A 27,602-nucleotide genomic window follows, 5' to 3' on the forward strand; every position below is an offset into this window, starting at 1 on the left:
GCATAGGAGAGGAAACCAAATGATGCTTCTCTCTCATTGATGTTTCTCTCCCTCTCTCCCTCCCTCCCTTCCCCTCTCTCTAAAATCAATAAGCATGTCCTTGGGTGAAGATGAAAAAAATAAAAATAAATAAAAGGAAGATGGACTGTGGCCAGGCAAACAATGATGAATCACCATAATACTTCTCATACACACACAGCACACCAGGGTTTTCAGAGTATTGTTTCCTTCATCTTTGCCACAATCCACAGGGAGTAAGTGATATGTCTAAGTGAGACTGTTTATTTAGTGACTATTTTAACAAACATTTATATAGCACCTACAAAGAGCCAGACACTCTTTATCTTCTTTATAAACATTAACTTACTTAATCCTTATAACTACCATGTAAGGTAGGTTCCATTGTTATCCTCATTTTGGAAATGAAGAAAATAAAGCACAGAGATGTTAAGAAAGTTGCCCAAGATGCACACAGCAGTAAGTGGCAAAGCCTGGTTCTGAACAAAGGCAGATATGGTCTGATGTCTGGCTTTGAACCACCGCTCTGCTACCTCTAGGGCAATGAATGAGTGAACTTGAGTGCCTCTAAACCCTGACAGTAGATCAGTCTATTTCTGTGGGCATTGGTAAGACAACACTTAAAATAGCCAAGAAGGAGGTGGAGGCAGAAGAGAAGGGGAGGAAGGAGGAAGTAAAGAGGAAGGAGAAGGAGGAGAAATAGCAGTAGCCAATAATAGCTAACATTTACTGAGCATTCCCTAAATGCCAAGTGCTATTCTAGTAATAATATTAACAACAATCAGATCAATGCTAGGAAGTAGTACCATTTTACAGATGAAGAAATTGAGGCTTAGAATTTGTGAGAGATTATTAAACTAGAAAGTAGGAGAGCTAGTATTTGAAGCCAGGTCTGCCCGACTCCAGAGCCTGTACTACTAAACTTAGGAGAAGTGACCCTGCAGGTGCAGAATAATGGAGCTTTGACTTTAGAGCGAGTGGAGCCATGCACTCCCTTTCACTGGCCACAGTTCCCTGGCGATGGCCAGGTGAAGGAAAAGTACAAAGGGGTGACTTGGAGCTAATCCAGAGGGTGGCACAAATCGTGAAGTGAAGGGTGGGGAGAGAAGTTTTGCTCAAACCCCCCGGAACAGTCTGAGAGACTCAAACTTTCGAGAGACGGCCAGAGAGGCCAGTGCTTCAGCAGGTGGAGGCGTGGAGGCACTGAGCACCACACTGTGCCCAGTACTAGAACTTGTGGCCAAAGATTTTGTTTTGATGGTGTGTTTTTGTCTCCTCTCTCCTGGGACACCTGAGGCTTTGGGTGGGTACTCAATTCTCTCAAAACAATAAAAAATAAAGAAACAGAAAACAACATTTCCTTCCCTTTTCTCTATTCATCCAGAGCTTACTAGGTTTAGAGGCCACCCATTTACTAGTTCGTCATTCAACTCTACTTAGAGTAAAAGCTGCAGAATCTCAGCCCTAACCATAGTCTCCTGATACATGTACATCTAAACTTTTTTCTTTATTGACTTCCATTTTATTCATATTGGAAACCATTGTACATTTTCTAATGGGTCTGGTTTTTTTATGTTTTTTAAAAGATTTTATTTATTCATTTTTAGAAAGAGGGTAAGTGAGGGAGAAAGAGAGGGAGAGAAACATCAATGTGTGGTTGCCTCTTGAGCCTCCCACTGGGGACCTGGCCTGCAACCCAGGCATGTGCCCTGACTGGGAATCAAAGCAGCAACCCTTTGGTTCACAGGCTGGCACTCAATCCACTGAGCCACACCAGCCAGGGCTCCACTGGGTTTGTTTTTAATAGTATTTCTTAATTAAATAACCAACCGATGCATACATTCTCCTTTCAAAAGGTTAAATTGTTTTTACATAACACAAAAAAATGTCCAACCTGTTCCTTTAGAGCTTCTGGGTTTCCCTCACTCAAAGCATGTAGGACTATGTTCCTAACATTTCCTCTAATATTCTTTATTATTTTCACTTTTAAATCTTTACTCTGTAATTTACCCATTTGTGATTTATTTTTGTCTAAGATGTGAGTTAGGAATCAAATGTGGCATCCATCCACATGGCCACCCAATTATACCCGCACCATTTATTAAATAAATCACTCTTTTCCCACGGGTCCAAAAATGTCACCTTTTAATACATTTAAGTTCCTACACTTCCCAAGACCCATTCAGTCCCCTTTGGGATTCTAGCTTCTTATGCCACAGCTGAAAGAATTTCAGCAATTATTTGAAATGCATTTCATAGCTTAACATTAGGTATTTTATCTTTTAAAAGACATTTGTAAGAGGCACTTTCATGCACTGCTGGTGGGTGCATAAATTGGCCCAGCCTTTTGGAGAGCAATTTAACAACACCTACTACAACAGAAAATGTTCACTTCCTTAGTCCTAAAAACCCTACTTCTAAGAATTGTGCAACTGAAATCCTCACTGACATGCCCAAGAATGTTCATTGCTGCATTGCTCATGATTTTTTTTTAAAAGGAAGTAATCCAAATGTCCATCAATAGAATACTGGTCAAATAATAAGTATAAATATAACCTAAATACATAATATGATGGCTACCATATTGTGAAATGCATTTAAAAATAAAGTAGATCTACATAAGGTACAATACAGGGAAAAAAGTCCAAGATTTAACAGATTAAAAAAAGGTATGTTATAAAAAGTGTATATAAGATCTGATTTCATTTTTGTTAATTGGTTACATATGTTTATATATCCAAATTAAAAAATTCACAGGATAATACACCCAAATGTTAAATCTGTAGTTTCTAAAAGGTACAAACTTTCTACATTACATAGTTATACACTGTTACATTCTTTTATAATAAGTGTTTCTTTAGTGACATATATATATATTTGGTGATTCAAAAATACTGGTCAAGATAGTGGCAAAAGTAAATACGCTTCACCTCCTTGTACAACCACTGAAAGAATTACAACTAGATCTCAAAACAAATAACACCCAGAACCGTCAGAAAATTGAGCTGTATGGAAGTCCAACACCCAAGGATTTAAAGAAGCCACATTCACCCAGATAGATACCTTTTCTACAACAAGCCATGCTACTAACACAGAGAGTCAAAGCAGCTCTACCTAATACACAGGAACAAGCACAGGGAGGCTGCCAAATTGAGGAGACAAAGAAATATGGCCCAAATGAAAGAAGAGAACAAAACCCCAGAAAAAGAACTAAATGAAACAGAGATAATCAACCTATCAGATACGCAGTTCAAAACACTAGTGATCATCATGTTCAAGGAACTCAAGAGTAGAACTTATGAGTAGAACAACAACATAAAAAAGATGCAGAAAGAAATGAAGGTTACATTAAGTGAAATAAAGAAAAATCCACAGGGATTTTTCTGCACAAGAGTGCAGAGAAGGAAGCCAGGATTCAAATCAACGATTTGGAACATAAGAAGAAATAAACATTGAACCAGAACAGAGAAAAGAAACAAGAATTCAAAAAAACAAGAAGAATAAGAAGACTCTGGGCCATCTCCAAAAGTGCCATCATTCAAATCATAGGGATAACAGAAGAAGAAGAGGAAGAGCAAGAAACTGAAAACATATTTGAAAAAATAGTGAAAGAAAACTTCCACAGTTTGGTGAAGGAAATAGACATACAAGTCCAGGAAGCACAGAGAATCCCAAACAAGTTGGACCCAAAGAGGACCACACCAAGACACATCATAATTAAAATGCCAAAGGGTAAAGATAAAGAGAGAATCTTAACAGCAGAAAGAGTAAAGCAGAGTTACCTACAAAGGAGTTCCCATAAGACTATCAGCCAATTTCTCAAGAGAAACTTTGCAGGCAACAAGGGACTGGCAAGAAGTATTCAAAGTGATGAAAAGCAAAGGCCTACAACCAAGATTACACCCAGCAAAGCTATCATTTAGAATGAAAGGGAAGACAAAGTGCTTCCCAGACAACGTAAAGCAAAAGAAACTCATCTTTAACAAGCCATTATCACATGAAATGTTAAACGGACTTATTTGAAAAAGATTAAAACTATGAACATTAAAATGACAACAAATTCACAACAACCAACAACTGAATCTAGAAAAATAAACTAAGCAAACAAGCAGAACAGAACAGAATCAGAGATACAGAGATCATTTGGAGGCTTATCAGCTGGGAGGTAGAAAGGGGAGAGTAGGAGAAAAGGTGCAGGGATTAAGAAGCATAATTGGTAGGTACAAAGTAGACAGGGGGATGTTAAGAACAGTATAGGAAATGGAGAAGTCCAAGAACTTACATGCATGGTCCTGGCTGGTGTGGCTCAGTGGATTAAGTGACAGCCTGCAAACCAAAGGGTTGCTGGTTCGATTCCCAGTCAGGGCACATGCCTGGGTTGTGGGCCAGGTCCCCAGTGGGGACTGCATGAGAGGCAACCACACACTCATGTTTCTCTCCCTCTCTTTCTACCTCCCTTCCCTTTTCTCTAAAAATAAATAAACAAAATCTTTAAATAAATTATTCTTAAAAAAAAAAACTTATATGCATGACACATTGACATGAACTAAGGAAATGGAAGTACTGGGAAGAGGAGAGCAAAGAGGGAAAAATTGGGACAACCGTAATAGCAAAATCAATAAACTATATTTTTAAAAAATACAAAACCAGAAATGCAGAAAACAGCCTAGGAATCAAGGTGAGACTCTTAATTTCCCATTTAATGGATGAAGAGGTATGGCATAAGAAGTCAATGTAGGAACAAAGGTCAAACTAGAAGGAAAGTGCTTTGCTGTCCTATGGTGCAGAGACCACTTTGGCCCTCTCTGCAGCAAGAATCAAACCCACCCCTGGTCTGGCCCCAGCTGCTTGGTCCTGACCATCCCACATCTACCATGTTCTTTCCAGGAGAAGCCCCAGGTCACTCATGGGCAGTTCAGGGCAGAGGTGACAAAGGGAGAGATGAGATGACACCTCCAAGCCCTTGCCTATGCTGAGAGAGACGAATGCCTCACTGGGTCCTTGTGAGAGCCTTCAGCAGCACACCGTGCAGGTGAGCAGACCGGCTGACCTTGGAACTTCTTCTCCAGCATTGGAGAACCAGGGGCCTGCACCTTATCTCTCCATTTGCTTATGTGATATTATAGGCTACTTGAACCATTAGGGCTGTAATTCCACAGAGAATAACTCCACACATCATAACAAACACATATTCTCAGATACAGAACACTGGGACAGCCTAAGGCACTGCTCTCTGTTGGAGATGGAGATAAGAAAGGGACCCCAGAGCCATTCCTCAGCCTGAAACATCGTTCCCCCAATTACTTTTTGCCGTGCCAACTATATTCAATTATCCTTAGATCTCAATAAATATCACCTTTTCCTGGAAGGCCTCCCTGACCTATCCCCAAGACTTGAACAGAGGTCATCTTTCGTACTCTTGGAATTGCCTGGGCATACCCCAACTGTGGCATCTCCGCTTTGCTTGGTAATGGTTGTCTATGCCTGTGTCCCCAGTTATGTCATGAGCTTCTTAAAAGAAAGACTAAATATCATTCATTGCTGCAACCCCAGCACCTAATGTTCAATGGATATGTTGAACAAGTGAACAAACGAACAAACAAATGAATGAATGAATGCATGCATGCATGCATGCACTGACAGTACATCTTCTGCTGCAACCTTCCTTGCCTGCCATGAAGATCTTTACCCAACCATCCACAAATTCTTGAGGCCACAGAAAGAATATCAAATAACCTCAAAAGCACTAATCAGCAAGTGAATACAACAGCTAAAACTAATGTAATTTCTAACAGGATGAGGAGCTCTTAGTAGACAATTCTCAATTAATTCAAACAGATTCTGAGTATGATGCCCAGCACTTTCTCAGAAGGACAGCAGGGGGTTGTGCCCAGTGGCCTGGAAGTGGCCAGGGCACAGCCACCAGGAAAGGGAAGCCCCTACCCAGTCAGTAGCCAGATCATCCACATTTTCCAAAGAAGCTGGAAATTATCTGTGGTTTCTAAACATCAGCCACAAATTCAACTGGTTAGCTTTCTCTGTAGTAGATCACGGTGACAGAAATGGCTGAGCGGTGAAGAATCAAGCTCTGCAGAGCCAATCACAGGGCTCTGCCATTTACTACCTGAGTACCTTTGAGCAAGTTGTTCAAACTCTGTGCCTCAGTGAACCAGGAGGATAATGGCATCTCACAGGGTTGGCGCGATGATGAATGCAATAACACACACAAAATGCTCAGCGCAGGACCGTGCATGCAGTAAGCAATAACTAAATGCTCTCTTGGTATGGGCTGATTAGGAACCCAGGTTTACAGCCTCACCCGACTGCACTGAGATTCTAAACCAATGGCGCTCACTCCTAAACCTGCCAACTCAGGCAGCACCACAGCCCAACACTTCCTGGCTCCTGTGCCAGCTTCCTCCTTTACACAGATTCGTGTACACAGCATTTCCATGGCAATAACCTGCTCCACAAAATGGACTGTCAATATTTACTATTTTTCACACACTTCAGGTTATTTGGGTCTAATAATCTAACTGGCACCCTCCTCCTCTGCTTTAGAAAATGACAATGGAGAAGCCAAGCCTACGGGAACTAAGCCGAAGTGCCTTCAGCAGCAGGAACGCACAACAGCATCACGTGGCCACAGATCAAGAGACTCCAGGAAGCTCAGTTCACAAGGATGCCCCCTCCCAGTGCTCAACTCCCTGCAGCAGCCCACCCTCCCCACAGCAAATGCAACACTTGCAAAGATTCTTAACACCCTTCATCCCTCTCTCTCTCTCTACTCAGTCCCTAACACCCACACATACATTGGTCCTCTCTGAGATTTTTAAAGCCTTGGTCACACATACACAGAACACGATACCTCTGAGAGTTTTAAAAAATAACTCCCTACACACACACACACACAAGTGCACACGTGCACACACACACAGTTTGATAACCAGCACAGCCTCACTGCCTGCTTAGGAAAGGGGAAGCTCCCCTAGAATGAGGAAGGCTTCTCCAGGAGCTTCTGAAATGTCACCTTAGAGAAGAGCTTGTGATTCACACCCTGACTCACTCCCATCTCTGCAACAGACCCCATCTCCGCTTGGAGGGCTGCACACAGCTTTTTCATTCACTCCCTCATTCAGGCACAAAACCTGTTCTCAGTAAAAAAAGAACTCATTCAGGCACAAAACCCTGTGCCCAGCCTTGCACTAGTCCCAGAAGGGACAGTGGAGAATAAAATGCAGTGCCTGCCCTTAAGTTTCTCCACCTCAGACAGACAGTGACCATGAATATTGATTCATGTGATAAGTGCTGCCAGAGGGAAGGTGAATCCAGAGCCATTGAGAAGACTGAAACATGTAACTGTAAAAAGTATGATGTGTCTGTATTATAAAAGAATTCATTTAAAAAAAAAAGGAAAGACACAGGACAGACCAGAGGGTTTATTTTCAACATATGTCACAAATGAGGGATTAGTATCCACCACATATAAAGAGAGTAACTATTAGTCAATAAGAAAAAGCCCATAAGAAAAATGGAGAAACAAAGAAATATGAAGGAGGAATTCCCCAAGAAAGAAATAAAAAATGGGCAGCACATATATAAAGATATGTCCAGCTTTGCTGTCAGGAAAATACAAATTAAGCACTTCCTAAGTGAGGGAATGATCGTTCTACTTCTGAGATCAATCACCCTCCTCCAGTGCACTTTGCACACGATAGACAACACTCAGCAACCCTCTGTAGAATCAAGTTAAACAGGGGAAGGTACTGCTACATACCTGAGCATAGGACTTTTATTATTCCAACCACTTTCACTAAGGCTCTGGGATATTGGGGAGGGGGGTGGCAGAGGGGAAGGGCAGTGATTGCAAGTAGGCTAATGGGTCTGGGAGCAGGAAGTGGGGACAGAACTTGCTACCCAGGGATCAAACTGCTCCTTTGGTGATGGCCACTGCTGTCCTTACCAGAGGCAAATCAGGGGTGCACAGGCATTTCTTTCCTTTGCAGACAAAAATGGGGATTAGAGAAAAGGGAGGTTTTCATGTGATTGTTCACTAGAGAACAGGGGGAAAACAGATCAAGAGATGAAAGGCGGTACGTAGAGCAAGGAGAGCCTTTGCTCAAGTGAAACTGCAGGAAAGTGCCGCCCTGGAAAGCAGGGCCAAGCCTTAGAAAAGGGGCACCAGGCCCGAGGAGCCCACAGACACTGGGAGGCCCTTCCTGTTCTACCCAATAATGGAAATAGCCAGCACATTGCTTGCTGTGTGCTAGGTTCTGAGCTAAGACCTTTGCCATATCTCTATAGTCCTCTGAGGCAGTATTCTCATGCTTGTCTTACAAAGGAATTCAGAGAGGTTAATCAGCTTACTTGAGGCTACACAGCACTGGGATTTGAACCTAGGTGTATCTGAATCCAGGATCCCCTATTCTTCATCACACCACTTGGTTTTAGCTGGCCCAGTACTAGTAAGTCAACTCTCACAGAGGAAGTCCTGCCCAGCAGTGGGTTGGGACAGGAAGTTTATCCCCTCCCCCCACAGCCCTATGAAAAAGCAGAACAGCTAGGGGAGTCAGCAGGCCAGGTGTCCCATAAGGGAGTCACTATTACCATTTGGGGCACAAAGAGGCAGGAACCTGGGTTACTTCCAAGCTTAGGTGAGTGTGGATATGCTCCACCATCCTCCCACCCACATCTGTTTCCTCTAGGGGGATCAACAAGAAAAAAATATTCTAATGAGACAGCCTGAAGCTGCTGCTGGTGAAGTATCGAGGAAGTGGGCAGCCTGGGAGACCACATCCGCCCCGCAGCCAGGCTCCATGGGGCACATGGGTGGTGGCAATACTGGGGGCTGGTCCCTGGGCCCAGGTGAGAAAGGAAGGAGGGGTTCTGGGTTCCATCCCAGGCTGGGTTACAGCCCAGAGCCAGGTTTAGCTGGACCCATTTGGCTCTGACTCAACTTCTAGACCTCACAGAGCTCTGGGTCTAACCATGAGACCTCTGGCAGTTGACTCAAACCCTGAGGCCTCAGTTCCTACATCTGTTAAATGGGAGTAGAATGGTATATTCACAGGGAGTGCAGTTGGGACTGGAGGTGAGGGTGGAGATGCCACCACTTAAATTGACTTTGACCCACTGGACCACACCCCTGCCACTAAGTTGTCTGCCTGCTTCATTGCCATATCACCAGCACTTAGAACCATGAGGCACACAGTACACATTCAACATCTCTTGGTTGAATCATCAAATTTCATGTGCTCAAAAATATTCGTTGAAGGAAAAAAAAAGAGGCATGGTAAGAAGAAATGAAAGAAGGTAAAGAAAGAGTGGAAGGAAGAAAGTTGGACCCCTGGGAAGTTTTCCAGCCCATGAGAAGCAGCTGTGGTTGACCAGTTTGCCAATCTGCCTCCCTTGGAGGTTTGTCCAAAAGAATATTAGCTGCTTTGTCCCAGTTAACAGGACTGAGTGCTGTGATCAGTAGGTGGTGGCCGTCTCATTTTCTGACTGGTCTCTGGGCTTGAGTCAAAGCTTCTTTTACTTCCTTTTCTAAGGACAGTTCTTTCTTTCTCCTCTGAGCTTCAATCTCACTCCTTTTCGTCCAGCACCCACCTGTAGACTCCAGGAAAGTGCAAACCTTCTAGTGCTCATCTATGGCCTCACACGGTGCCCCGTCTGGGTCAAAGCTCAGTGTTTACAGCTGAATCTCCGTTACTAGAACAGCTCCCTCAGTTACCCTTCCTCAGGAAAAAAGTGTATTATCAGTAAAAACCCAGGGCAGGCCTACCAAGACCTGTATCCAATGAAGCCTGCACCACTGACGAACAGTAGGCAAGGATCGTTCCATGCTCACCGTCTCTCACACAAGATATGTGGTGGTTCAAATATGTGCTTTTAAAATATGTGCCAGATGATCCGGATTCAAATCTTGGCTGCTCCACTTACCAGCTGTGTAACCCTGGGGAAGTTAGTTCCCCTATTCATACCTCAGTGTCTCCTGTTGTAACAAGAGTAGAGTAACACCTACCTCACTGGGTAACTGTGAGAATTAAATGAGATGATGCACATAAAGTGTTGTAAGCAGTCAAGATTCTGACTTATAAACAACAGAAACCCACTCTAACCAATTTAAGGAGGAAAGGCATTTAATCTTGGGGAGGCCTAGCAAACCTGGTGAGGAGGCCACACAGCTGGGAGGAACATCAAAACCACAGCACAGAACCTGTCCAGGAGAGGAAGCACTGCCACCACGCATGGGTCCAGACGAGGCAGTCTGCACCACAGACTCACGTGGGACAAATACTGCTAGGAGCCTTTCCACAGCTGACTCTGTCGCTTGGGTCTATCTACTGCCCTCCCCTCTGGAATGGATCACACAGAATGGATCCCTCCAGAATGGATCTGTTCCTTTCTTCACTAGCAACCAATTCAAAATCTTGCACGATGCATCCGATCAGCAGATCCCATGTCACACGTCTATGCTCTAGCTTCAAGGAGGCTGGGCAAGTGGGTTTCTGAATTCTACGTTATGGAGGCAGGGATTGATGAGATGGAAAATTCCCAAACATAAAAATGGTATTCGAGAGTATGAGGCCAGGACACACTCAATAAGTAGTTACTGCTCCCAAATTCCTCTTCACCTTTCTGGGCTCACCTGTTATCTTTCCAAAAGGTTGTATTAACTCCTTCCCATTAGTCCTCGTCCATCCTGACTCTCTTCCTCCATGTGCCTTCAGAGACTCCCCCATAAACTAGTGCCCAGCAATGGAGCCAAGGACTCCTTATGATCTGGGGGAGAATACGCCAACCAGCTGGAATCACAGATTCGCAGAACTTCAGAATGCCCCTAAGGAAAAGCCACTCTGTCCTCCTGTCTTATTTTGCTAATTTAGAAACTGATTCCTAAAGAGGGGAAAGAACTTCACAAAGGTTGCACAGCAAAGTTCTGGGAGAACCAACACTAAGATCAAGGAAAATGAAAGGGAGAAAAAAACCTGTGTCCAAACTGCCCACTGGGCTAGTGTGCCCCGCAGCCAGATGCCCTTAGCAGGGCTGAGCAGGGGGCTGGGTGCTCCAGTCAGAAAGGATACTGCCTTGTGAATGACAGTCTTGGAGGCCATGGGGAGAGGCGGCAGAGTTTTAGCAGCAGGCACCACAATGCTCCGTCAGGGTGTCCCAGCCCCTGCTATTCAAGGTGTGGTCCACGGACCAGCAGCATCAGCATCACCTGGAAAGTTAGAATCCAGAACCTCGGGCCCCTCCCAAACTCGGCTGAATCACAGATCCCCAGGAGATTCCCATGCACATTAAAGTTCGACAAATGCTGCCCTACTCCATCCCAGTATAAAGAACTAAAGAGGGAAAAGGCTGCTGAGAGTCAGCATTGATGTCACTCTGTTATGTGCCAGACTATGCTTAGTGCTTTATATACCTATATCATTGAATCCTCTTAATAATTCTTTAAAGTAGACTTTCAGGGCCCCATTATACAGGTGAGGAAACTGAGGATGAGACAAGAGATGTAACTTACCCTTCATCACTGGATCCACCTGGTAACATACCTCTACTCATTCTTTGGGTGGCCTTTTAGGTAACCTCTTTAGCAAAGCTGCCCCTGAATAATGCCCCTCTCCAATGCTGTACTGGTAGCATTAGCCAGCCCTGTTATTCTTTGGTGCCTTATGAAACTGATCTCTTGAACTTGGATAGCCCAGTAAGGTGAGCAGACAGGACATGGGCCTTCAAATCAACACTGCTGCTGATTACAATAACAGATGCAACATTTAACCCCTCTGATTCTCAGATGCCTGATTAATAAGAGGGGGAAATGGATTCTAGATTCCATGATAAGGTGCATGTCACTCACGTGGAGTCATGCTGGGAACAGAGCAGGGTGAGTTTTATTGCCACTCACCTCTACCCTGTACATACTCCATCCTCCAATGGGGAGCTAGAATCAGTGGGAGCCACTGACCATGGTAAGAAATTTACACTATGGAAATCAGCAACCAGCAAGCATTTCTTACCAGGGTTGTGCTTCTGCTCTTTTATAGAGAGCCAGTTATTAAATGTTTATCAACATGCCCTTTCTTCATTCCTGATTCACAGATCAGTAGGACCTCCCCACACTAAAATTCTATGGCTTCTATGACTTCCAGAAAGCCAAGAGATCACTCTGTAACTGCCCTGCCCCAAAGAAAGTTCAGAATAGACTCCTCACTTACTCAATTTAACCAATACCTCCTAGACACCTATTACGTTCACGTACAGCCTACCATCCTCCATGAGAATAGCAGGTGCCCTGCTGCCTGTCATCCATCACATCAGAAAAAGAGTCTTCACAGCTGTGATAGTGGAGGGAGAAAATTAGTAAGTCCCAAAGGTGGCAGGGGAAGGATCACATACATCATTTCTGTATCATCCCGGATCAATGATAAATTACCTCCTGGCAACAGGATAACCTCCCCCCAGATTTGCGCACACTCACCACATGCAGCACGAATTGTGTGAAATAAAGACCGAGTCTTTCATGTTCTCACTACCAGAACTGTCAGAATTCCCCTGGGGTGTCTGCACAGTCAAAAGTCTTGGAGATACAGTCACTGTTATGATGGAGCTGCTGGCCCACGCCCCCTCAGAATCCCACTCTCTGCCCCACAACCCCACCAAGCTACTTGGTCTTCCCCCAGTCCTTTCATCTCCCTTAGTCACCTCCCCTCTGCCCTTCAGTCCCTTCTCATCAGCATTCTCTCATTGACCCCTCACTCTCCTCCTCCCTCTCAGCCTCTTGTTTTCTCCTCTCACTGCTTCTCAGCCTACAAAAACAGGGAGTAGGGAAGGAGACCAATCAGACATCCCTTAAGATGCTGATGTGCAACTCGTCAACTCACATTAATTTCAGTGAACTGGCTTTTAGAAGATTGGCCTAGAGCTGACCATGAAGCAGAACCCCATGAGAGTTCATGAGTGGTGATGGAGGAAAATTACTCAACTTCCAAAATCTGGTCCAACAAGACCTGTCTCTGACCCCTGAACATTGTCACCCTTTGTGGCCCTCCCGCCAGCCATCCAATGCAGGTATCAGCAAGACGAGAGCCTGACTTGAGTGAGGCACACACGTTGGAGCCCACCTGCACCCCCACAGCCCTGCCAGATGAAATGTTGGCGAAAGAGAACCATGTGAGGCCATGGAGACCTTGGTTTCCCGCAGGATGGCCAGAGTGCCCTAACATTTGACTTCAATGACTCAAGCATTTGTCATTCCAACTCCCCCACAGCACGGTGCATTTAAAAATCTAAAGCTTTAACTTTTAAAAAAAAAGTTTAACAAGTCAATTTTCTAAATTTAAAATGTTTCAGAAAGAAACAACCTACAGAAGGATAATTTTAAGCTATATTAAAGCTCAAAGATGACTTCATGGAGTTCTAATTATATAGACTTTGAGGCAATAGAAGTTTCAGGCAACTCTTCTGGATACACTTACAAATTTTTCACAATATGTTGATACTATGTTAGTATCCCATCTTCTGGATATACTAAAAGCCCCTCTCAAAGATTACTTGGAAAAATGAAAGTAAGTAGAGACCTCAGGCAAAATTAGAGCTCTTCAGGTTCAGTGTTCACTCCTAATTTTTCTTCCACAATAAGATTATTTCATGAAAATATCTGGAGATGGGAGTTGAGACCAGACCAAACCCACCATGAGTTTGTAAATCCACATGGAACCAAACTGTCACCTCAAAAAGCACCAGAAGTGACCCGGGGAAAAAAATCCTAGAACCCATCGCCTCCTCCATGTGATTCCTTCCTTCCATGTTGTGAAAAAGTGAATTCATTCATTTACAAGGTCCTAGAACATTGGCTGGCATATAGAAAGCCCACAACAAATGTTGGGTTTGATGGTATTCATGGTGAAGATGTAAAAGATAATAAAATCCAGTGGGGTTAGGGGGAGCTAGAACCACATTCCCAGCTGACTAGTGTTTGTGCCTATCACTATCTCATGCAAGTGCTGTGTGGCTGGGTGGAAAAAATTTAAAGCACTGCATTCAATAACTTTTCCTATAAAGACACATTCTCTGTTTCTGAGGTGTCATGCATCACAGAAAACTTTACATTTTTAAAGGCATATAATCTTTACATAAGCTATTGATACACAGGATTTGTACATACATATTTAAATAAAACATATTCACATGTTACAGTCTTTATAACAATGCCCGAAGGTAGATCATTTTTCTCATTTTACAGCTTGAGTGTTTTAACAGTTTCCCATGCAACCACACTGGTAGATAGTAGAGCAAGGCCTTGAAAGGCAATATTCATGACGTCCAAATCCATGATCTTTCCTCCTCACCACAACCTCTCTCGTTTCTGTCCTTCTTTGTCTGTCTTTATCTCTATATTCCTATTCCCAGAATTGCCCTGGCTTCTCCAGATGAAACAAGAAGGTGGACGAAACAGCCACTGCCCCCCAGGATATGATCATTGTGAATAATTTTCCTCCTTTCCTGAAAGGATGAGAGCAAAGCTCAGAAGCAGGTGGAAGTTGAGCCGGGATGGGGAGCATAAGTAAAGACTCCTGAAATTCTAGAATCTATGTTTGGTTTCCAAAAACGAGGTAAAAGCAAGGCTTCCTGGTGTTTTTAAAGGGACAAGGGAATTAGCCAATCCCAGGAAGGCAGCAGAAAGGGAATTAACTTTTAATGAACAGTTTGTTCAGGTGCTATCTTTTACTTCCTTCCTCCTCCCCCTCCCAAAAAGTAGTTAATGCTACAATACCCTGGAGGCGAGGTTTGCTTATCCTCATTATGTTAGGCAAGGCAACAGAAGCTCAAAGAAGTTGAGTTACTGGTTGAAGAATACAAAATTGGAAAAGAAGGCAAGAGTGAAATTTGAATGTAATTGCCCTCCATATTCTTTCCAGTGCCCTCATCAAACCATGTCTCCAACTCCATTCTCCAAGCTCCACGGTGACACATGTCTATGGAAAAAACACACCAACAGGTGAGAACCTAACACTACATACATGCCAACTATTGCTCTGATGGCTTCTGAGATGTGGTGTGCTGAGTGTGACTTTTTCGTAATAACCACTTTCCTGCAGACACATAGCAGAAGTGACTCTGTCAATCTGTTGTAAATACTCGAGGCTCCCACATTCCCCCTGCCACAGAGGGCCACAGCCCTCTCCTCTGCCTTTCTGCCAAGCATGCAGAGGAGGAAAAGTTGCCAGCAGGCAGGGAGGTGGCAGCTGAAGACCAAAAGGAATAATTTTTCCATTATGTCATCCAACTAGTTAGGGCTGCTCTCGAAGAAAGTTCATTGATTTTTGTCTGTATGTTTTGTAACCATCCCCCGGACCCAACTTTCCCATTAGTACTAACAGTTTTTCAATTGATTCCCAGAATAAATAATAATGTAACCTGTAAATAATGGCAATCTTTTTTCCAATATGTAATTACTAGTTATGTCTGTTTCTTTTCTTGTTTCACTGACTACAACAGCCAAAACAATTACAAATAACAGTGTTACCAGCAGCCATCCTTCATTTATTCTTGACTTTAATGCCTTAAGTATCACAAAATTAAGCATATTTTTGGCTACTGGTTGGCCATAGACAGTCTTTATTATGCTGAGAAAGTACATTTTTATTCTTAGTTCTTTCTAAGAGTTTTCACTGAAAATGAATATTGAAATTTTAATAAATGCTTTCTTGACATCTGTGAAGATGATCCTATTTTTCCTTTAACATTTTGATGAGATTTATTAATAGACTTCCTAATAATAGGCCATAATGTCTTTTTAGAATGAACCTTTCTTGATCATGATGCATTGTTCTTTTAACATCCAACTGATTCAACTCGTCGAGGTTTTATTTAGGATTATTTCCTCTGTGTTTATAAGTGAGATTAGATTATGACTATTTTGTGTGTGTTACATTTGTCGGACTTTACGTCCATATGATGCTTGGTCAGAGGAAAGACCTGAGACAGTTTTCTTCTTGTCTACAGTTTAAGAGTTTTTTTTAAAAAATCAAAAAGATCATTTGCCCTGGAGGTTTTGCTAATGCGTTTGAAAACTTTCATGATTTCCTTCTTTGCTCTTGGTCTAGACCAGGACCCAACAAACCACAGCCTGCAGACCTGCCAGCTGTTTCTACAAGCAGTCTTACTGGAACACAGCCCTGCAAGCTTCTTGAGAAATCTCTCTGGCTGCTTTCATGCGGCAATGGCAGAGCTGAGTCGTTGCTACAGAAAGCTCCACAAACCTAAAATGTTTACTAACTGGCCCTTACAAAAAAGAAAAGAAACTTTCTGATCCCTGACTTTCTTTATGGTGGACAATTGCAGCATTTCTGTTTTCTCACACTTTCAAATTTAATACTAAAAATTAACAACAGCTACCACCTAAGTTGTACAATTGGGTGGTAGCTGTTGCAATTTGGCTGAGCAATTGGCTGAGCTCTTTCCATGGGTTATTTCACTGAACCCACACAATCACTGTATTATAATTCCCATTTTACAGTGGAGGAGCTTGAAGCTGAGAGATGAAACTACCCGTCCAAAGTCAGGAGGTGATAGTGGAAAACCTATGACATAAATCCACATGTACCTGCTTTGAACACCATTGTAGTATCACATCTTGTTGTCTGATAATTTTTGTATCTCTGTATTTATGTCCTTTCTAATTCCTAATTTGCATTATAGTTATTTTATAAATATTATAAACTGTGTTATATATTCATTTATACATATTTATTATATATTCATTTTTATATGTGATTTGATCTTTTGTTTTGCTTTGTCCTGTTTTCTAGGACTCAGTCTTAGAGTCATCAACACAATGCTTTTTATGTATTCTAATGCAAGTATATGCTGCATTAGAACACAAAATATTACATACTCTAATACTATATTTTAATTCAACACTTTTACTCCTGCTTTCCTTAGGTTTCTTTGCAGAGCTTTTTTTCCCCCATTACCTTGTGAGTGGAATGCTTATTTAATTTATAGTCTTTCTTTATTGGTTAATATTTTTAAAAGTATTTAAGACCATGAATTTGAGATATTGATTAGACAGTATTTCATAAGTTGTGATCTGCAGTTTATCAACAACTATAGTAAATAACCTAAAATAAATATTTTTGTTCTTTTATTAAACTTTTAATTTTGAGATCATTGTAAATTTTCATGCAGTTAAAAAAAAAAATAGATATCCCATATATCCTTTACCCAGATTCTTACAAAGGTAACATCTTGCAACACTATACCACAATATTCCTGCCAGGATACTGACTTTGATACAGTTAAGATACAGAACATTTCACAAGGATCCCTCATGTGGCCCTTTTATAGTCACACCCACTTCTCTCTGCCCCCACCCTCTCTTCACTCCTGGCAATCACTAACTGTTTTCCATTTCTGTAATTTTGACATTTCAAAAATGTTATGTAATTGTAATCATAATCATACAGTATATAACCTTTAGAGACTGGCCTTTTTTCACTTGGTGTAATTCTCTGGTGATTCATTCAGGTGCTGCATGTATCAATAGTTCATTCCTTTTTATTACTGACTAGTACTCTGTGGTATGGACATAACACGATTTATTTACCCATTTACCTACTGAACTGCATTTGGGTTGTTTCCAGCTTTTGGCTATTATTAATAAAGCTGCTGTGAACACTTTCAGGGAAATTTTTGTATAAACATTAGTTTTCATTTCTTGTGGATAAATACCCAAGAGTTTGATTCCTGGGTCATATGTTTAGTTTTTTAAGAAACTGCCAAACTATTTCCCAGAGCAGCTGTCCTATTGTGTATTTCCACCAAAAGTTTCTTAGAGAGATCCAGTTGCTCCACATCTTCACTAGCATTTAGTGTTGTCATTATTTTTTATTTTAGCCGTTCTGTTAAGTGTGCAATAATATCTCATTGTGGGCTGTGGGTGCTTGTGTGACTTTGACTGTCTTCGTATATGCCTATTTGCCACCTATATCACCTCTTCAGTGAAATGTCTATCTGTATCTTTTGCCTATTTTCTAATTGAGTTGTTTAGTTGAGTTCTGAGAGTTCCTTATATATTCTAGATAGTCTTTGCAGAGATGTGGTTTACAAATATTTGGTCCCAGTCTGTGGTTTACCTTTTCGTTCTGTTAACAGGGCCTTTCACAGACCAATAGTTTTCTATTTGGATGTGGTCCAATTTATCGGCTCCTCCTTTTATGATTCCTGCTTTTGGTGTCAAGTCTAAGAACTCTTTGGCCTTAGATTCTAATAATTTTTCTCCAACACTTTCTTCTAAAGGCTTCATAGTTTTATGTTTTACATTAAAATCCATTATCTATTTTCAGTTAATTTTTGTATTAGATGTGAAACTAAGGCCAAGGTTTATTTTTTTGTCCACTGGTGTACAACTGCCCCAGCACTACTGGTTAAAAATTCATTTCCTCAATTGAATTGTTTTTTTATCATGTCAAAAATCAACGAGGGCCCTGGCTGGTGTGGCTCAGTTGGTTGGAACGTTGTCCCAACAGAGCACATGCCTGGGCTGTGGGTTCAGTTCCCAGTCCCAGCACCTATGAGAGGCGACCAATTGATGTTTCTCTCCTGCCCCCTCTCTAAAATCAATGGGCATCAAGATGGAGGCATAGGTAAACACAGTTCAACTCCTCGCACAACCACATCAAAATTACAACTAAATTACAGAACAACCATCACTCAAACCACTAGAAATCGACTTGAATGGAAGTCTGACAACTACAGAATTAAAGAAACCACACCCAGCCAGGCTGGTTAGAAGGGTGGAGACATGGAATAGGCTGCTCCCACATACACGTATGGTGATAAAAAAAATCAGGAGGGACATCTCAGGAGCGAGGAGTCCCAGCAGCACACCAGGCCCCCCAGCACAGGGTACCAGTGCCAGGAAAATAAGTCCCCATAACTTCTGGCTCCAAAAACCAGCAGGGATTGAGTCGGTGGAGGATCTTCAAGAGTCCCAAGCAGTTCCTCTTAAAGAACCCACACACAAACTTACTCAAACTAAGCCCCTCTGAGCTCCAGCATCAGGATAGCAGCTTGAAAGGCACCAGTGGCATACAGGGAGGAAGTGAAGTAACTGACATCAAGGCCAGAGCTGGGGGACAGCTTTCTCCCAGACGAAAGGTGGGCAGAGCCACAGAGACAACAGGCAGTACTATATCTGAGCCTCCATCAACCTGGCTAACACTGTTTGCCCTGCCCTGGAGACTCCATCCTACCCAACTTACAGCTGTTAACAGGAGCTTTTCCATATGAACAGCTGGTCTTGGCTAAGCTTCACATTTTTCTAAATCCTTTCAAACAAGCGATAGCTGGCCTCAGTGCACCCCCAGCCCCCATACCTCTTGCTACATGGCCCCAGTCATGGCACAAGCAGCAACCTAACTAAAGTCAAAGCTTGGCTTCACCTGGGAATACCCAAACCCAGCACAAGTAGCAGCCATCTCAGATTGTTCTATAGCAGCAGTCCCCAACCTTTCTGACACTAGGAACCAGTTTCATGGAAGACAATTTTTCCACAGACAGGAGACAGGAGGCAGAGCTCAGACAAGCTTCGCTCGTGGCCTGGTTCCAGTCCACTGTCCTGGTGTTGGGGACCCCTGTTCTATAGCTCAGGCAGGGTGCCCCAGGCAAAACACAGATGGGGGCTGACCTTGTCTTGTACCACCCAGGAAACCCAGGAGCCTGCGCACCCACTGGACAGCTACACATCATGTCAGAGCACCATCACCCTGCCCCTGCACAGCTGATCCTCCACAGAGGGCAGATGGTGGTGGTAAGTGGTCACAGCCAATCCTTGCAGTTGACTACCTTGAGTAAATCCCTTCCATTGATCTGCCAATAGCAACCAAGGCTCAACAACAAGAGGAAGGTATACCGTGTCCACATGGAAGGCACACCTTGAGTACACAGCTTGGGTGATAGGGGATGCTATGACACTGGACCTTACAGGACACCTACTACATTAGGCCACAATACCAAGACAGGGAGTCATAGCAGCTCTACCTAATACAGAGAAACAAACACAGGGAAGCTACCAAAATGAAAAGACAAAAAAAACACGACCCAGGTGAAAGAACATATCAAAACTCCAGAAAAAGAACTAAACAAAATGGAGACAAGCAATCTATTAGATGCAAGTTCAAAACACTGGTTATAAAGATGCTCAAGGAACTTAGGACCTCGACAGCATAAAAAAGATCCAGACAGAAACAAAGGATACAGTAATTGAAATAAAGAACAATTTACAGAGAAACAACAGTAGAATGGATGAAACAGAGAATCAAATCAATGATTTGAACAACCAATCAGAATGAAAAGAAGAAAAAAAGAATCCAAAAAAAGAGGACAGTATAAGGAGCCCTTGTAACAACTTCAAGCATCCCAACATTCACATCATAGGGGTGTCAGAAGGAGAAGAGAAAGAGTGAAGAATTAGAAATCTATTTTAAAAAAATAATATAAGAAAACTTCCCTAATTTGGTGAAGGAATTAGACATGCAACTCCAGGAAGCACAGAGAGTCCCAAACTAGATGGATGCAAAGAGGCCCACTCCAAGATAAATTTAATTAAAATGTCAAAGGTTAAAGATAAAGAGAGAATCTTAAAAGCAGCAAGAGAAAAGCAGTCAGTTACCTACAGGGGAGTTCCCACAAGACTGTCAGCTGATTTCTCAAAAGAAACTTTGCAGACTAGAAGGGACTGGCAAGAAATATTCAAAGAAAAACAGGGACCTGCAGCCAAGATTGCTCTACCCAACAGGATATCATTTAGAATTGTAGGGCAGAAAAAGAGCTTCCCAGACAAGAAAAAAACTAAAGGAGTTCATCACCACCAAACCATTATTATATGAAATATTAAAGGGACTTATTTAAGAAAAAGATAAAAATTATGAACAATAAAATAGCAATAAATACATACCTGTCAACAACTGAATCTACAAAACAAACTAAGCAAACAAGAGCAGAGAATCATGGATATGGACAGCATTTTGATGGTCACCTGATGGGAGGGGAGAGTGGGGGAATGGGTGAAATGGTGAGGGGATTACGAAGCAAAAATAAGTAGTTACAGAATAGCCATGGGGATGTAAAGTACAGTATAGGAAAGGAGTAGCCAAAGAACTTATACAGACAACCCATCAATACGAACAGTGGTGTGAGGATTGCCTGAGAGGGTGGGGGAGGCTTGGGAGGCTAAGGGGAAAAAATTGGGATAACTGTAATAGCGTAACCAATACATATAATAAAAATAATAAATAAAATAAAGTAAAACCAATGGGCATATCCTGGAGTGATGACTAACAAAAAAATCAACTGGGCAGCATTGAGTGGGTCTCCTCCTGGGTTCTCTATTTCGTTCCGTTAGTCAATGTTCCTCCACCAATATCACAGAGTCTCGATCACTGTATCTATAAGACTGTTTTCTCCCACTTTAGTCTTTTTCACAACTGTTTTAGCTAGTCTAGCTCCTTTGCCTTTTTATGTAAATTACAAAATATTTTTGTTGAGATTTTGATAGGAATTGCATCAAATGTGTCTATCAGTTTCGGGAGAACTGGCATCTCTACTATGCTGGGTCTTCCATGTTCATTGCTAGTATATAGAAGTATAAATTATTTTTGTATGTTTATTCTTGTCTCCTACAACCTTGCCCAATTCATTTATTAGTTTTAGATAAGTTTTTTTTAATTGTAGATTCCTTGAAATTTTCTTTAGAGACAATCAGGTCATCTGCAAATAAGAACAGTTTTATTTCTTCCTTTCTTAACTGTATGCCTTTTATTTCCTTTTCTTGCCTTATTACAATGTTTAGAACTGGCTAAAACATCCAGCACTAATTTGAAAAATCCCGGGGTTATTAAATAAAGTGTTTTATTTTTAAGTCCTGGAATTTTACAACCTTTGTTATTAACTTCTAGTTTTATTTCATTTTAATCAAAGAAAGTCAATGGCATATTTTATAATTAAGTCTTTCACATAAAAGACAATAAATTAAGTAAGAGTTCCTTATCCTCAGTCACCTACTCTCTACTTTCCAGTCTCCATTAACATAAGCTAGTATTTTAGACTCAAATAGATTAAAGTTATTTTTATATCATATTACCTTTCATTCACAAATAATCTATTTTACTTTATTATTAAGACTTTATTTTTATCCTAGCATGGCATGTTCCCCCCAGAGGGTGCCAAGACTTTATTTTTAGAGCAGCTTAAAGTTCACAGGAAAATTGAGGGACCAATAGGGGCATTTCCCATATACCTCCTGCCCCCATATAGGCACAGCCTCCCTTATTATCAATGTCTCCTACCAGAGTGGTATATTTTGTTACAAGTGATGGACCTTCTGCCATCTATTTCAATATGAGACTTACAGACATTACTTGAACTCAATGCTATGTTTAAATACTCAACGTGTTTACCCAGTTCCTCTATGCCATCACATCTCCCATACTTACACTTCTAATATTGGATATTCTCTCAATCAGAGGACATCTTCAAATAACTCATTTGTAGATTTCCAGTCTTTTTATATCTGAAAACTGTTTTTCTGTTGCCTTCACACACTAATGACAGCTTGACTGAGAATTAAATATGTAGATTATAACACTCCCCTCAAAACTCTGTAGATGAAGTTGCATTGTCTGAAGTACTACAATACTCACTGCAAATATATAGCCAGGCCCTGTCTTTGCCAGAAGATAGATTGTGTAGATTATCCTTGGTCCTGCTCTTTCCACTTTGGTGATGGCCAACTCCCCTTTCTCAAGCCAAGTCTGAGGGCAGCATAATGTGCATGGTTCCAGATTTCCAGCAGCTCTGCTGACCTAAAACAGACTCCTCTCCCCTCCACTACCTTGTTCTCGGAACCTCAGGCGCACTCCCACCATAGCTCCATTGGTCTTTCCTACACACCTCACCTGTGCAAGCCTTGACACTCAAGGTTCCATTCACCATCAACAGTTCCCTACAGAGACAAGTGCAAAAGTAAACTGCCTCCCTCGCCTTCCTCTCTGAAAGCATGTATGAAGATAAGGGGTGGTAGGAAGCCTCTGGTCATTTCCAAAAGGGATTCTGGAGCAGGAGAGGGCTGACTTTGTATTTGGTACAAACTTAGGTCTCCTAGTCTAGGGATAGGACAGTGAGAGAGAGAAAAAGATCTTTCTGCTATTTCCACTTGGTCTTTGTTTCACAAGTGATGCTTGGAGTGAGTGGACCCAATTCTGTCCCATCTGTCTCACAGTTAATGAAGATTTCACTGAGATGCCAACAACTATTTTCAGTGTTCTCAACAGTGTTCCTCCTATTTTTTATTATCTCAAGTATATGAAGGCAAAGTTGGAAATACTGCCTTAGGGACTAATAACCAAATGTAATTGTCAACCTATGCCAAAAATAAGTCTTTCCTTGGAGTCATGGAGCTTTTGATGTTGATGGCAGTCACAGATCCTGACCTGGATGATCCAGTGTGGTCCTAGGACATTGCTCTACAATAGTGATTCTAAAGTAGTGATTCTCAAAGTTCAGTGTAACTTTAATAAGCATCAACTGGGGAACTTATTAAAAATTGATAAGGCTCCACCCCCAAAATTCTGATGGAGTCCAGGGTCTGCATTTTTATCAGACACCAGGGATTCATTCAGGTGCTCCAACAACAACCCTTAGAGAATCGTAGCACCAGAAGCATCTCCTCTAAAACCACCAGACATAAATCTTTCAGCTGGTTCCCCAAAGTCACACATGGAGAGAAGCAAATATAATTCTACACCTGCCACAATCGCTGGAGAAGAGCTGCCTGGTACAGCAACTGTAGATAATGTGACATCTTCCCAAAATTTCTCATGGCTAGTTAGACTCCACCAAATGCCCTTTCACCAGGAAACAGCACTTATGGAAGTTCTACAGATGGATTTCCTCCCATCGGAAATTATACATTTATATTTACCACACTATCCTTAATAATATTGTTTGAAATGGCCCCAAATTGGAAATAATATACAGTCCATCACCAGAGGACTGGTTTAATAAATTACAAATTGTCCATCCAACAAAATACTTTGCATCTATTTTTTAAGCATAAGGAAGCTCTCTTTGTGCTTATATAGAAAGATCTCCAAGATGCAGGGTGAGGGGGTAGGAGGGAATAATTCAAATATGTTAAGTTTGGTATGGCATGAGCTCCTGCCACTCGGTGAGGATACCCAACAAATGAGAATATCAGCCATTACACCACACCAGAGCCTACTAACCAAACATTAGAAGAAAACAAAGTGTAGACTATAGGTTGTAGTATGCTTCCTTTTCCCATGAAAACAATGAGAGTTGGAGGGAAAAAAAACCTCTGGAAAGATACCCAAAGCAAGGGTGGAATGCGGGTGGATAGAGGACACAACTGCATGAAGAGACTTTAAAACAATATACTTTCTTATATTTTTTGAACCATGTGACTATATTACAAAAAAAAATTTCATTTTAAAACACTAAATTTTTTAAAGAGACTTTTGATGTGGAGGAGGGATATGTATACCCAAGGCTGGTATAATTTAATTTGTTTATTTTTTAATTTCAATTTTATTTATTTTTAGAGAGAGGAGAGGGAGGGAGAAAGAGAGAGAGAAATATCGATGTGTGAAACATCATTTGGTTGCCTCTCACAACCCCCAACTGGCGACCTGGCCTGCAACCCAAGCATGTGCCCTGGCAGGGAATTGAAACAGCAACCTTTTGATTCGCAGGCTGGCACTCAATCCACTGAGCCACACCAGCCAGGGTTTAATTTGAATCTTATATTTCTTTTGGGTCCCTGTGGCTGGTATACCTCCAATCTGCCCATTTGTAAACAGTTTGCTGCAGTAAGAAAGGTGGGTGAGCCTGCCTTGTCTATATCAGTGATGTTCAGAAGACTGCCTGGTCAGGCTTTATAGAAAGAACTGATTACCTCCACAGGGGCTCTCAAGCCTCGCTGTTCATTATAATCACCTGAGGAGCCTTTAATAAGGGCTGCTGCTTGGGTCCCACCTCCAGCTCTTCTGATTTCATTGGTTTGAACTAAGGCCAGGGCACAGGGACTTTTCAAAGCTCCCCAGGTCAACCTAACATGCAGCCACAAGTGACAATCGCTTGATCTGGCAGTTCTGAAGAAGTGAGGTTTCCAAATCTGATGTATAAACAGATCCTGCAGGTGACTGTTCAGCCAGGTTTGTGACCAGCGGTTCCAAAACAAACCCCTCCTCTTCCCAGCCTTCACCACACTCCAGCAGGGACTCAAGCACTTGCAAAGACCACGTACAGAAAAAAGAAGCCAACTTTGTTCAGGAAATAAGAATTCCATTTTCTAAATGCAGTCAATTACTACTGAGAGTATGGCTCACACTCCTACCACCCCAGGTTCTTCCTCCTCCTCTTTCCTCCCCACACACAAACCCAAGGGCCTCAGTCAGGAGTCACACTGCCACTTCTCCTGTGTTGAGGAGAGCGTGGCCTCCGCCTCTTCATGACATGGCGTGTGCGCATCCACTGATATCAGTGTACTCTGAAAAGGGGAATCACCTGGCAACAATGTCACTTTGCCTGCTATGTTCAAGACTCCCATTCGACCAAATATCAAGCTTGTTCACACCAACTTGCACAGAAACAGCAGACAGTCCTGTGCTGTCAGTGAATTGGCAGGTCATCAAAACAGTGCCTAGTCTTAGGGTACTGGCAGAGCTGTGGCTCAAATTCTCCAAGTTCAATGTGGTAAGACTCATCATTCTAACCAGGGTGCTTTTGGAAATCCATGTCATGGGGCCCGCATGTTTGAACCAACAAAAACCTAGTGCTCTTGGCATCACAGAGTGGACACAACACAGAAGCGATATGCCATCTGCTCTGACCTGACTGCCTCGGCCATACCAGCACCGGTCATGTCTGAGGAAGTTCCAGAACTTCCTTTAGTGCAGGCATGTCCAACCTTTTGGCATCTCCGGGTCACACTGGAAGAAGAAGAGTTGTCTTCGGCCATACATTAAATACATTGCAACATGGCAAAGCCAAAGGGGGGTAGGATTGAGGGTGGAAGGTGGGGATGCGGGGGCAGGAAAAATGGTGGCAGGAAAATGGAGACAACTGTACTTGAATGACAATAAAAAGAAGTTTAAAAAAACAACAAAATCTCCTAATGTTTTAAGTAAATTTACAATTTTGTGTTGGGCTGGATTCATAGCCATTCTGAGCCACATGCAACCTGTGGGCCACAGGTTGGACACCCCTGCTTGGGTGGTCGAAGATAAATTTGAAGGTTACAAGAATATCAAGGAGGCTTGCTTTGCTTCTTAAAAAACTTGAGGCCTGTAATGATATCAGAAAGGCCTATGCCTCTCAGTGAATGAGAGCTGGCAAGGGATAAATGGGAAACTGTCACCGTATCCAGTGCAGAGGACCTTGCATCATCTATAATGAGCACAATGATATCATCAAAGCATTCAGAAACATCCCTGGAATTAACTCTGCTTAATGTAAGCAAACTGAACTTTTAAAACTTGCTCCTGGTGGGCCATTTCTGCATGGGAACTGGAAGTGCTTTCCACAGGTCAAATGACCTATATGGCACTTGGCAAAAGCTGCCTCCCTCAAGATTAATTATACAACATGCTCACAACATACTCAGTACAGACCTTAGCAGAATTTTGAAAAGCCCAGAGATCCAAAGAGCCCTCCAAGCACCACACAAGAAGACCCACTGCAGAGTCCTGAAGAAGAATCCACTGAAATATCTGAGAGTCATGTTGAAGCTAAACCCACATGAAAAGACCATGCATGCATCGGAACACCTTTCTTCACCAGGCCAGAACCACAAACTCTGGGTGGGCAGAGCAGCAGCAGCATTAGAAGCCACATGAGATGAGAAGAGGGGTTCCAGGCAAGAAGTCTGGAGTAGAGAAGGAAAAGAAGGTATTGACCTTAAGAAGCAGAATAAGCCCTAGGTGCAAAAAAAGCCTGCAGCTACTGAGAACCCAGCAGCTGAGAAGCAGCCCGCAAAAAATAAACCCACCACAGAAGAGAAGAAGCCTGCAGTATAAACTTAAATTTGTTTATTCTGTAAAGGTCAAATCACTGTGGACAGCCAATTTTGATAAAAACCTGATCAAAGGCAGTGAGGAAACAAAAAAAGAAATCACAGTGACATGCTATCAGTGCACACCCTCTAGTACCCGCTCCGCCACTGCAGTAACAAAGATCAAGAGGGAGAAAGCACATGTACAAACAGTTCCCATTTCTAACCTGAAGAGGATAAGGGCCCAAGATGGGTGAAAATTTTATAAACTGGAAATATTTTCTAGATTTGACTATTGTAACAAAGATCAGCACATTTACATGAAAACGCACATGAGTTTGTAAGAATAAAAAAAAAAAGATTACCTTCCTCTTAAAATTGCCGTTAGAATAGCACTTGTTCCCTGAAGGAGGCACTCCTGAGGCAATTCCACAAGATTTATCCGCAGACATAACCTTGTCCTTTCTGGCCAGCAAAGCCATGACTGAAGCTGACAGTGCTTGAATAA

The 27,602-nt window shown here is 42.2% G+C and overlaps 1 protein-coding gene and 1 pseudogene across 2 annotated transcripts in view; one reads left to right on the top strand and one right to left on the bottom strand.

Moving 5' to 3' along the window:
* Positions 1 to 27,602, bottom strand: part of PRKCB (protein kinase C beta) — a 313,522-nt gene that overhangs the window by 205,309 nt on the left and 80,611 nt on the right. The window lies entirely within an intron of this gene.
* On the top strand, positions 25,558 to 27,119 carry LOC129076762 (60S ribosomal protein L4-like; annotated as a pseudogene).

Source organism: Pteronotus mesoamericanus, unplaced genomic scaffold, assembly GCF_021234165.1.
Source record: "Pteronotus mesoamericanus isolate MK-2021 breed Mesoamerican mustached bat unplaced genomic scaffold, CSHL_Meso_final contig_64, whole genome shotgun sequence".
In the NCBI taxonomy this organism is placed as follows: Eukaryota; Metazoa; Chordata; class Mammalia; order Chiroptera; family Mormoopidae; genus Pteronotus; species Pteronotus mesoamericanus.